Below are 11,130 nucleotides of genomic sequence, written 5' to 3' on the forward strand. Positions count from 1 at the left end.
GACGTGGCCTTTACCGAATCGGGAATTCTTTCCGGGCCGTGTCCGGTGGAGGGGCTTCGGAGGACGCCGTGCGTACCAGTTTGTCCCCTCTCATGCCATCGTCTTTCCATTCACCGTGGTCTCCGTTCCTTTGAAAGGCCTGAGAATAACCGTCCACATTATGGTCCTCCGAAAAGACCTTCTAGGGTTTAACCCAAGCACCTTGAGGCATCTGGAACATTCCTGAATTTTGTGTGTGAGCCCTGAGGACGGGATTAATGTCTTCCCCCAGCAGCCCATTCCCTGTACACAGGTCTGTGATCCAGTGTGTGCCCTGGACGCGCGAGCTTTGCCCTGGACCCAGCACCAGGGAGCCACGAATCAAAGGCTTTGTAAAGTCAAGTGGCATATGGGAAAAAATACTGCCAGGCATTTGAAATGAGTCCCGGGACACGATCCTAGAGACTCCAATAGTGTGGAGTGAAAATAGGGAATCCAGATGTTCACATCTGTGTACTGGAGATTGAACCCAGGGCCTTGCACATGCTAAGCAAACACCCCCTTACCACTGAGGTATGCCCCGACACACACACACGCATATATATATACGTATATATATATGCGTGTGTGTGCAAAAAATAATTTATATATAATTTTGATATATATATATCTTAGATATAATACATATGTATACACACACACTCACATATATATATACATATATATGTATATATATATATATGTGTGTGTGTGTGTGTATATATATATATATATATTACACCCTGCTGCTGTCTTTTCTTGGGGGTTGGCTCAAATTTGACCCTCCAGCCCCTAGCTTCTAAATATCGGGAATAACAAGCATGGGTACCATGGCTATATAAAGTTCTACCTTTCACAAAAGTAATACTGAAAGTGTTTTTCCAAAAATCTTTGTCCTTATCGTTTTTCTCCCATCACATGTTTAGTCTTTCAGTAAACACTAAAGCCTCCATCAATGTACTGGATGCAGAATGCATCCATTTTTCAGTTCACACTCTACCATAATTCCTTTCTCTCTCCTTTCTCCTCCCCTCTCTTCCTCTTCTGTCTCTCTGTCTTCACCCTCACCCAGATATTGTAACAGCTTCCTTATATGTGTTCCAAGATCTGACTTGGCCATGATCGAACTAAATTGTAAATCAGTTAATATCACTCATCTGTTCAACAAAATCCTTCCATAATCTTCATGTTAATGTTCTAACTTGTCACCTGGTTTTCTACCTAACCAGTCCCAGTCACACTAACCTTCTAGCTCTTAGTTCATCTTTTAAAAGGCTAGGCACACTCAGAACTGCCATCTACTTGGAATGTTTTGCCACAGGTATCTCTTACCTAACACCTTTATTTCACTCAGCTCATTACCTTTCCTACCAGGCCTATTTGAAATCCTACTTGAAATGGCCACATGACCAAACTAAAAACTACCTACTGTTGCTCCTCTGCTCCCCTCACCCAAATTAATATAGTATTACTTAATTACTCTCTGTTTCTCCCTACAGATTTCACAGGCCAATTATTTTATTTTATTTTAAAGATGCTGTACAGAGGGGTTACAGTTACATGACTAAGGTAATGAGTACATTCTTGTCGAACATTGTTACCCCCTCCTTTGATTTTCACCTACTATCCTTTCCCTCCCCTACCTCCCCTTCCACCCCCCAAGTTGTAAAGATCATTTCCAATATAGTGTCTTGTGAGTATCCTTGTTGCAATGGGTCATTCTGTGTCCTTGTTTCAGTATTTTGTTATTCCCCTTCCCCTTCCCAATAAACGTATATACAAGATGCAGGGTTCCAAAATCAAATACAGTGACAACAGGAGATATACTATAGGGAGAAGAACATATAAAGGAAACAAAAAAAAATCACATAGTACATTAAAAACAAGAACGAATAAGAAGAACCTCTTGTGTCCATATCTTGGGGTTCATTTCACTTAGCATTATCTTTTTTTTTTTTTGTCAGTCGTGGGGCTTGAACTCTGGGCCTGAGCACTGTCCCTCAGCTCTTCAGCTCAAGGCTAGCGTTCTACCACTTGAGCTACAGCACCACATCCAGTTTTCTGGTGGTTTATTGGAGATAAGAGTTTCACGGACTTTCCTGCCCGGCCTGGCTTTGAACTGCAATCCTCAGATCTCAGCCTCCTGAGTAGCTAGGATTACTGGAATGAGCCCCGCCGGTGCCCAGCTTTAGCATTATCTTATATGTACATAGCTTTTGTACATATGTACATAGCTTTTGAGCTTTTCTGTGCATCAATAAGATTATCCTAGTTATTGCAAATAAGGAAAACCATGGGACCTATATTTCTTTGAGTCTGGCTAATTTCACGTAATATGATTTTTTCCCCAAGTCTTTCCATCTCCTAACAAATGGGGCAGTGTCATTCTTTCTAATGGAAGCATAGGATTCCATTGTATGTATGTATGTATATACATATATACATATCTATCACATTTTCTTGATCCATTCATCTACTGAGGGGCATCTGGGTTGGTTCCATATCTTAGCTATGGTGAATAATGCTGCTGCGATAAACATAGTTGTGCTATCAGCTTTAATATGGCCTTGTTTGTGATCATTTTGATACATGCCCAGAAATGGGATTGCCAGGTCGAAGGGGAGCTCTATGTATAGTCTTTTGAGGAACCTCCATACTGCTTTCCAGAATGGTTGAAGATACTGCACCAACAGTGCAGTAGTGTTCATATTTGGCCACATCCCCTCCAGCAACTGTTGTTATTAGATTTCTTGTTTATAACCATTCTAACTTGGGTGAGGTGAAATAATGTTGTTTTGATTTCCATTTCTTTTTTTTTCTTTTCTTTTCCATTTCTTTTATGGCATCCACAACATTTTTGTGGATTCTTTTCAGTAATTTATCAATGACATAATCTTATTAAAAACATACTTGTTGAATTAATGTGTGAAATTCATTAATAGTGTCAAGATCTTAGATTTGCCAGCCACCAAAGGAGTGTGAGGACCTATGTGATCCTTCATATATCCCAGACTTCTGTCCATTCAGACTTTTGGAAATGCAGAAATGACATATAGCCTCACAAAAACTAAGTCATAATCTCTTTCAGGGCCCACCATAGTTCCTTACAAACAGTAAGGGATATTTATTGCTTTGAATGCCATTTTTCCATTTGCTTAAATTTAAAGAAAATATTTGCTTAAAAGAACAGTGAGGGTCTGGGAAGGTAGAGTGCTTGACTTGCATGCATGAGGCCCTGGGTTCGATTCCTCAGCACCACATAAGCAAAAAGAAAAAAAGCCTGAAGTGGCGCTATGGCTCAAGTGGCAGAGCACTAGCCTTGAGCTGAAGAGCTGAGGGACAGCGCCCAGGCCCAGAGTTCAGGCCCCACGACCGGACCAAAAAAAAAAAAAAAAAAACAGTGAATTTTTGTTTTTTTAATAGATTTAATTTAGTATTGTGACAAACCACATTAATGGTAAAGATTGAAGGACAGTGTGGTTTTATTTCAGCAAATTTTTGAACCATATTTCATTTGCTAATATCCCTATGAACTGAAAATTAATTTCTTGCTCCAGTTTACTTTTTACTGATTTCCTTTGGGGTTAAAATATAGGTATTACAAATAACTCCTTTCAGAGCCAAATCTCTCATAAATTGTAGAATTCCATACTGCTAATAGATTAATAAAAATAATGAAAGAATTAGTTCAGGCTAAAAGGAACAGAAAATCATAAAAATTGAGAAATCAAGACTAAAAATAAAATAGGTAGGTCAGAAAGAAGACATAATGGAGTGGTTAGAATTTGAAAAAATGAATCAAGCAATAAAATTGAAGACAATGATAGAGGAATTGCATAGTTTTAAATGATAGGCTGGACAGTGAGCTATGGTCAAAATAGCCATGAAGGGGAAATAAGATCTGAATTAGTTTCCTGGCTACTAATTAAAAATAATACATTGATGCAGGCCTTTTTATCATCCTTCATATGCTTCTTTGTGAGTGTGTGTGTGTGTGTGTGTGTATGTGAGCCAAAGAGAGAGAGAGAATGGAGAGAGACAGAACTATCAAGTCTTTAAAGACTTTAAAGCCCTTCTGTGCCTGTATTTTCTCACTTATCAAATGATCTGGATTTTACAGCTTTATGAGTCAGTCTTTTACAGCTTTATTAACATAACTAAGCAAAGCATTGAGCTTGCCTAGAATAATTACCAAAAATATAATATACACATGTATTCAAAAAGAAAATCATCATGGTATTTGTACCACCGAACAATAGCTTGCTAAATAACACACAAATAAGAGAAGTACATAGATGAAGAATGAAGAAAAGGCCTGCATGGAGGGTGCCAAACAGTTAGTAGTTAGGAATTCAAGTCAGATTTTATTTTCAATTCATGGCTCTTTTGATCATAAAAGAAAAAGTAAACTGATACTGAAAGTGCTTGTGTTTGGACTATCTCCCACACAAATAGGGATAAAAGAGGATGGAAAAATAAGGTAAAAGAAGTAACTAAACAAAAGTGTTTCATAGAGTCTCAGCTCAAAAGGGGTAGAAACAAGGAAAACTGAGCCACAAGAAGGAGAAAGCGAAGCCTGAATGTGTTAACAAACAGCTAGCTGGAGTCCTTTGCTCTACCTAGAAAGAGAGTAGGCAAGAAGTTTCCTCAGTGTTCTTAGTCCCAGACCCTTGTAAGCCCTTGGTCTACAGTCAGACCTAGATGCTTACAGCTCCAAACAGAGAGAACTAGGTGCCTAGATATAGTTCTAGGCTTTTAACCTTGCCTTAGGCTTTAACCCTTGCCTTAAGCTTTTAACCTTGCCTTAGATTTTAACCCCTAGCAGCCCCAGCACTTGCATGAAATTGTAATAATCAGCCTTCAAAAGCAGTGAGGGGCAGCAACAGCAGCAATTAGCAACTGGCAGCACCTGCTAGTGTCGCAGCTCATGAACCAGCCTTGGGTCATGGTATCCTCAACACAACTAGTGTTATAGCTCTCAGGCCTAGAGTGTTGGGACTTTCAGCCCTTCACCACAGCTAGTGTTACAATTCTTAGTCTCAGGATTCCTGACACCTTTTTCTTTAAAACTTGGTAGTTCCCTAGAACTTTTCCAACAACCCGAGTCCACAGATATGAGACATTCTACCTTACCTTTTAAAAACACAAAACAAGAAAACAAAATTTCTCTTACTTTGTTTACTGGTCTTTTTGGTTTGTTGGTTAGTAGAATTTGAATTGTTCATGAATTAGGTCCATTTATGTGTTCAGGCTGGCCTTGTTTGTAATATTCCTTCCTTAGTATCCAGAGTCCTGAAACCCACGATGACAGCATACTATGCATATAATATGATTCATACTACATTGATAAATATAAATATGATTAACTCAGTTGTCTTCAATTGAGCAAAAGAATAACAATAAGTTGCCAAGTGTTAGTGATGTGCGTGTAGTTAGAGCTCTGGGAATACAGGTGTAAGGCTATGATAGCTATTGGATTAAAGGATTTACTAGATGTGGAGAAATGGGGAAGGGGGGAGAATAGCTAAATCAAAGAAGTCTCAAAAGTTTTGCTTTTGAAGGAAAAGAAAAGTCAGGAGAAAACCTGCTTTTGGAAATGTGTTTCATTTTAGTTATGCAGAATTTGAAGAGGAAATGAGGCTGTCCTACATAATGCTTTGACATTTTGCCTAATAGTGTCAGTAATAGTTACTAATGGTCTAGGTCAGTGGTTCTCCAATTTATCTCTATATTATAATTACTTGGTGAAAAATAATTATATATTATATCACATATATAATATATACTATATAATATAGCATAGTATGCATATAATATGCAATTCCCAAATCATTATATAATGTAATATATAATACATATAATAAATATACATATACAAAACACATATATGGGTGATTAGACCTCACTGCAAACCACTTGAATTTGCTTCTCTCCCAATGTAGATGAAACATCTATATTGCTCCCTCAAGGTGGTTCTAATGTGGAGCCAAAATTAAGAACCAAATGTCTAAATGTCTATCCTGGAATCATGTGGATTCTGAGACCCAAGGTATTGAAACATTGCTAAAAATATATGTTCAGTCTTTTCAATTCACAAAAAACTTCGCAACAAAGAAAATAAAGATGGTTATGTAGTTAACATTTCAAGCTATAAAAATAAACTTGGGTCTGAAGAAGAGAATGTAAAGTGAAAACAGAAAAAACATAACTTAGATTTCCACATTTATAAAGCTGAGTATAACTTAACCTCTCTAAACCGTTTACCCCCAGAATCTTACCATTTACTGAATGCACAGTACCACATATTTTTTTTCTGGGGAACTGATTTAAGCTTTCCAAATAACTAATGAACATTAGAACACAATTTAATTATACAAGGTTGGCACTCTTAGTAAAAATTTTTAAAAAATGAAATGTCTGTCTTCTGTTTGCTTTCCTTCCTTCTCTTTTCCCACTCCAGTGTTTATTATCGTCTAGCTCTTCAGAGAAACATCTTTCTCTCTGTCATCTCCCTATATTGTCTGCATGGTATTATTCCATTGAGCTCATAAGTATTTATAATACTTCAAGTTTAAAAAAAAAAATCTCTAGGGGCTGGGAAGGTGGCTCAGTGGTAGAGCGCTTGCCTTGCATGCCTGAGGCTCTGGGTTCGATTCCTCAGCACCACATAAGCAAAAAGAAAAAGCCAGAAGTGGCGCTGTGGCTCAAGTGGTAGAGCGCTAGCCTTGAGCTGAAGAGCTGAGGGACAGCGCCCAGGCCCAGAGTTCAGGCCCCACAACCAGACAAAAAAAAAAAAAAAAAAATCTCTATTTTTCTTTCCTTTAGATCGCCAGTTTAGCACTCTATTTTACTAACAGACTTAAAACTCTAATCCCACTTTTCCATCCCTATACCTATTCTTCATTTAAAACCTTTTAGTCTGGTATTGGTCCTACTATTTTAAAACCACTTTCATCAAAATCAGTAGTCAGTTTCTGTTCAGACAGCTCCATTTCTCCCCAACTTGTTAGAAACCTGTATGGTTTTTATTTCCACATATTTGTACAATCTAGGTGATCCTCCTCCAGGGCCCCACTGCCTCTGGCTTTTTAGGTGATTGCAATTCTTTTGGCTCTCAAATGTGAAAGCCCAAAGTTTTAACCCAAGCTTAAATTTTTTAATCTGTGCTCTTTCCTAATTCTCTCCAACAATTGGCGATGCTCTGCTGCCCCCATCTGGCCAAGTTTACTCTTACCACTACAGAGGTCCTCCGGACTTACCTAGCAAGGGGCTAGAAATCTAGAGGGCAATGCAATTCCTTACACATGACGAATCCTTCATTCATACCTCTGGCCTCTCTAATCACTACAGTAGCCCAAATTGGAGATTATTCCATCTTTTCAGAGTTCCTGTCCCAAGATAAATTCATATTTTTCTTCCAAAATCCTATCTCAACTTATCGAGACTCACAGTTAGAGTGGCATCTGTAACATCTTTCACTTTCTTCCTATATCTTGCTATTGACTTTTTTTTTTTTTTTAATCAGTCATGGGGCTTGAACTCTGGGCCTGGGCGCTGTCCTTCAGCTCTTCAGCTCAAGGCTAGCACTCTAGCACTTGAGCCACAACGCCACTTCTGGTTTTCTGGTGGTTTATTGGAGATAACAGTCTCATGGACTTTCCTGCCGGGGCTGGCTTTGAACCACCATCCTCAGATCTCAGCCTACTGAATAGCTAGGATTACAGACGTGAGCCACCGGCATCCAGTTTCTTACACTTCTTTTGTAAATAATTTTATTTATTTTCTTTGTCATTGTCCCACCTGTTTTGGTTTTGTTTCCCATCTATTTTTATTTTCTTGTAGAGATGCTGTACAGAGAGGTTACAGTTACATCAGTAAGGTAATGAATACATTCCTTGTCGGGCATTGTTACCCCCTTTTGTTTTTCTCCCACTATCCCTTCCCTCCCCACCTCATCCACCCACATCCCCACCCCTCAAAGATATAAAGTTCATTTTCAACAGTGTCTTGTGAGTATCATTGTTGCAATGGGTGATCTTGTATCCTTGTTTCAGCATTTATTTATTTATTTATGTCACTTGTGAGGCTTAAACTATGAGCCTGAATGCTATCCCTGAGCTCATCAACTCAAGGCAAGCACTCTACCACTTGAACCACAGTGCCACTTCTGGTTTTCTAGTGGTTTATCGGAGATAAGAATATCACAGACTTTCCTGCCAGGACTGGGTTTGAACCTCGAGCCTCAAATCTCAGTCTCCTGAGTAGTGAGGATTACAGAAGTGAACCACCAGTGCCTGCCCAATCTACTTTTTTTTTTTTGCTTTAAAAAATTCTAATATTTTTCTAATTTCTTTAGTTTTCACTCTATATCCAATTAGTAGAACCCAAAATCATCAAATTAATCTGTTCGAAGCAGCCTCATTCAAGTGTCCTCCACAGTTCCAGTGCTTTCCCATTGTACTCTTGGTAAAAATCTGTGTCCCTTACCATATGAAACTGGATATAAAGTTGCATTGCAAACAAAAGCAAAACTTGGAGTTGAACTATTACTATCAACTCATTTTCTTTTCATTGTATTGTATATGACAATTTTAAATTAAAAGAGAAAAATCAAACTTTACTGCTACTTTCACTATGCAGAAAGAACTAAACTATAAATAAATACATAAACAAGTACAAAAAATGTGGCCTAACAGCAGAATTTGGCCTTGGGGTAAGACAATAGCCCCGGTGATATGCCCAGTGGCCTACTTTCTCCAGCCAGGCCCCATCTTCTATAGTTTCAGAACTCCTAACAGTCTTTTCAAATTATCAAGCCATCATTCACTTAAACTATCCATTTGGTCAGAGACTTTATAATCTAAAGGTCGCTTTTAGCTAGGGGTGATGTTTCTCAGTCCAGTTGACAGTCACAGGACTCTTCATTTGCTGAAGGTGCTATACTATCTCCATTTCATATTGTTGGCATTGTATCTAGAATAAGTTGATATAAATGTTTGAGTTAGCCTGGGGTTGGTGGCTCATGCCTGTAATCCTAGCTACTCAGGAGGCTGAGATCTGAAGATCATGGTTCAAAGTCAGCCCAAGCAAGAAAGTCTGTGAGACTCTTATCTCAAATAAACCACCAGAAAACCAGAAGTGGTGCTGTGGCTCAAGTGGTAGAGTGCTGGCTTTGAGGCGAAGAGCTAAGGAACGGCACCCGGGCCCAGAGTTGAAGCCTCATGACTGGCCAAAAAAATAAAAAAAAGTTTGAGTTTACTTCTGGGCTTCTATTCTTTTCCATACTTTTATGCCAATACCATGTTAGTTTTTATTATTATAACTTTGTAATATAATTTGTTTTGTTTTTGAAGTAGGATTTTACTATGTTGCCCAGATAGCTTAAAATTGAAATCCTTCTGCCTCAGGCTTCCAACTAGCTACAATTATAGTCATGTGCCACTATAGCCAACTATCGTTTTAATGAAGAATTGTTATATCTCCATTTGCATTGTTTTTTTGGCGGGGGGGGGGGTGAAAATTGCTTTGACTATTAGAATGTCTGCGGTTCCACACAAATTTTAGGACTATTTTTAATGCCATTGGAATTTGACAAGGACTGAATTGACCCTGTAGATTGCTTTGAATAATATGGACATATTGAAAATATATATCTGTTGAATCCATTATTGTAGGATGTATTTCATAATTTTACTAACTGTATTGGCAGAATAAAAGATAACAATTATATAATTCCTCAACATGTATAAAAAAGCATTTGACACAATTCAGTGTCCTTTTATGATTAAACAAACCTCTCAACAAATTAGATATTGAAGGAATGGATATTAACACAGGAATGGCTAACAAGTCCCTAGGTAATATAATACTCAACGGTGAACAGTTGAAAGTTTTTTTTAAGATCAGAAACAAAGAAAGGATGCCTACTCTTGCCACTCTTTATTTACATTTCTTTTTGATGTTATAAATGAATTAATGTTTTTGTAATTTTCTTTTTAAATATTCTGTCATTTGTGCATAAAAACACAACAGGGTTTTTGGCTTTTGTATTTTTCTGAATTTACCAGTTTTTGACTATTGTTTTATGTGGGCTTATTATTTATAAGATCATAACATTTGTGAACTGTGATAATTTTGCTTCTTTTTTTTCCCTAATTTGGACACCTTTTGTCATTCTTGCTCTATCTACAAGATAGAAGTGGCAAGAGTAGGCATCCTGGCCCTGTTTCTGATCTTAGAAAAACATTCAGCTGTTCACCGTTGATTAAGGGACCTGTCATTATGTGGCCATTGTTGTGTTAATATGCACTTCCTCAATATTTAATTTGTTGAGAGTTTTTCTTATCATAAAAAGACACTGAGTTATGCCAAATGCTTTTTTCTATACATGTTGAGGACTTATACAATTGTTACCTTTTATTCTGGTAATGTGGTCAATCCCATTTATAAATGGTATAAATTGAGCCATCCTTGCATAAATACCATTTGGCCATGCTGCTGGATTCAGTTTGCAGAAATTTTATGAGAATACTTACAGGTTTTCCTATAGTTTTCTTTTCACTGGGCTTCCTTGTCTAACTTTGATATCAAGCCATATTGTAGAATAAATTTGAAAATGTTCTTTCCTTTATAACTTTTTGGGAATATTTGAAATGGATTGGTTTTGATTCTTCATGAAATGATAGACTTCATTAGTGAAGTTACCAGGTCTTAGGACTTTATTGTTCTGATAAGCGTTTTCATTTTTTTTCATAATTGAGTCTTTGTAGTTTCTGAGAATTCATCCCTTCTCCTTTATCTAACTTTTGGCATAGAATTGTTCATAATAGTCTCACAATCTTTTGTATTTCTATAGTATTAGTAGTAATATCTCCTCTTTTGTTTTTTATATTAATTTAGTCTTTTTTCTTTACTTTAATGAAATGTCATACATTTCTTTTTTTAATTTAATTTTATTTTATTTGTGAACATACTGTACAGAGGGGTTACAATTACATAGGCAGGATAATGCGTACATTTCTTACCAAGCATTGCACCTCCTCCTTTGGTTGACCCTTCACATCCCTTCCCAGCCTCCCCCCTCCCTCCCCAATCCCAATCCTTCTCCTTCCC

Source organism: Dipodomys ordii, unplaced genomic scaffold (genome assembly GCF_000151885.1).
Source record: "Dipodomys ordii isolate 6190 unplaced genomic scaffold, Dord_2.0 Scaffold227, whole genome shotgun sequence".
NCBI classification, from domain to species: Eukaryota; Metazoa; Chordata; class Mammalia; order Rodentia; family Heteromyidae; genus Dipodomys; species Dipodomys ordii.